This window comes from Kryptolebias marmoratus, linkage group LG18 (genome assembly GCF_001649575.2).
Source record: "Kryptolebias marmoratus isolate JLee-2015 linkage group LG18, ASM164957v2, whole genome shotgun sequence".
NCBI classification, from domain to species: Eukaryota; Metazoa; Chordata; class Actinopteri; order Cyprinodontiformes; family Rivulidae; genus Kryptolebias; species Kryptolebias marmoratus.
The window spans coordinates 20,000,189-20,001,045 of record NC_051447.1 but is presented as its reverse complement, the minus strand read 5'-3'; the positions used below and the strand labels follow the sequence as shown (position 1 = coordinate 20,001,045).

The following is an 857-nucleotide window of genomic DNA, read 5'->3' as shown; positions in this document are numbered from 1 at the left end:
CCGAGGGGTGGATGAAGACTTTTGCACGGGTACTGTCAGAACTTACAGACGGGCGGCAGCTCGTACTCCACCTCCAGCACGACTCGCTCCCCGACGTTCTTCAGCAGGCTGATGATCTCATCGTGTCTGAACTTGGCCAGGTTGATGCCGTTAACCGACCGGATGTAGTCGCCCACGTTCAGCTGGTCGCTCCTGAATCAAAGCAGAACATGAGCGGGTCAATTTGACCCCAATCATTTCATCTCCATGCTGAACCTAAAACCACCTCCTGTCTCTGCTGCCCTCAGAGGAACATCTGCCTCCATCACCAACGATCTTCTCAGCTCTTCCTCTTGTCCTCCTGATCTACTGTCTCTCCTCTTTAGGCTCAAATCGACTGAAACCGAGACTAACGTTCCGACGTTAGTTCCGGTGCTTCACCACAGAGTCCAAGAGGAAGATGTCCGTCCAGCAGAAAGGTTGGAGCGTTTACTGACTCCTAAAACAATCGGAATCGTTCAGATTCAAACGATGGCCAACCCTACTCCTCGCCGGGTGTCCAAACCGTCCCAACCTGGTTTTTACATCTGAACTGCTCAACCACAGCTGGGTGGAAACCATCAGTAAAACCGGACTCAAATGCCCCTTTTACACCGGCTCTAATTCAGAAGTCCGGCTCTATTCCGCTCTACTCGGCTCGGCTCTATAAAGAATGCATCACGTTCACACCGGCCAGTTTGGTCTGTAGCAGAGGAACGCCTCCTCGTGTTGCGGGGGGCGGGGCCACGGCGTGGGGGGGTGCGTTACAGAAACTTGGCACAAGTTGTGTAAACAACGAAAGCACTATGGACAACGTTGGCCCTGTGTTGTTGCTGTTT

General features: G+C 53.0%; 1 protein-coding gene across 1 annotated transcript in view; it reads right to left on the bottom strand.

Moving 5' to 3' along the window:
* Positions 1-857, bottom strand: part of grip1 (glutamate receptor interacting protein 1) — a gene marked incomplete in the record, with an annotated part of 36,021 nt that overhangs the window by 14,125 nt on the left and 21,039 nt on the right.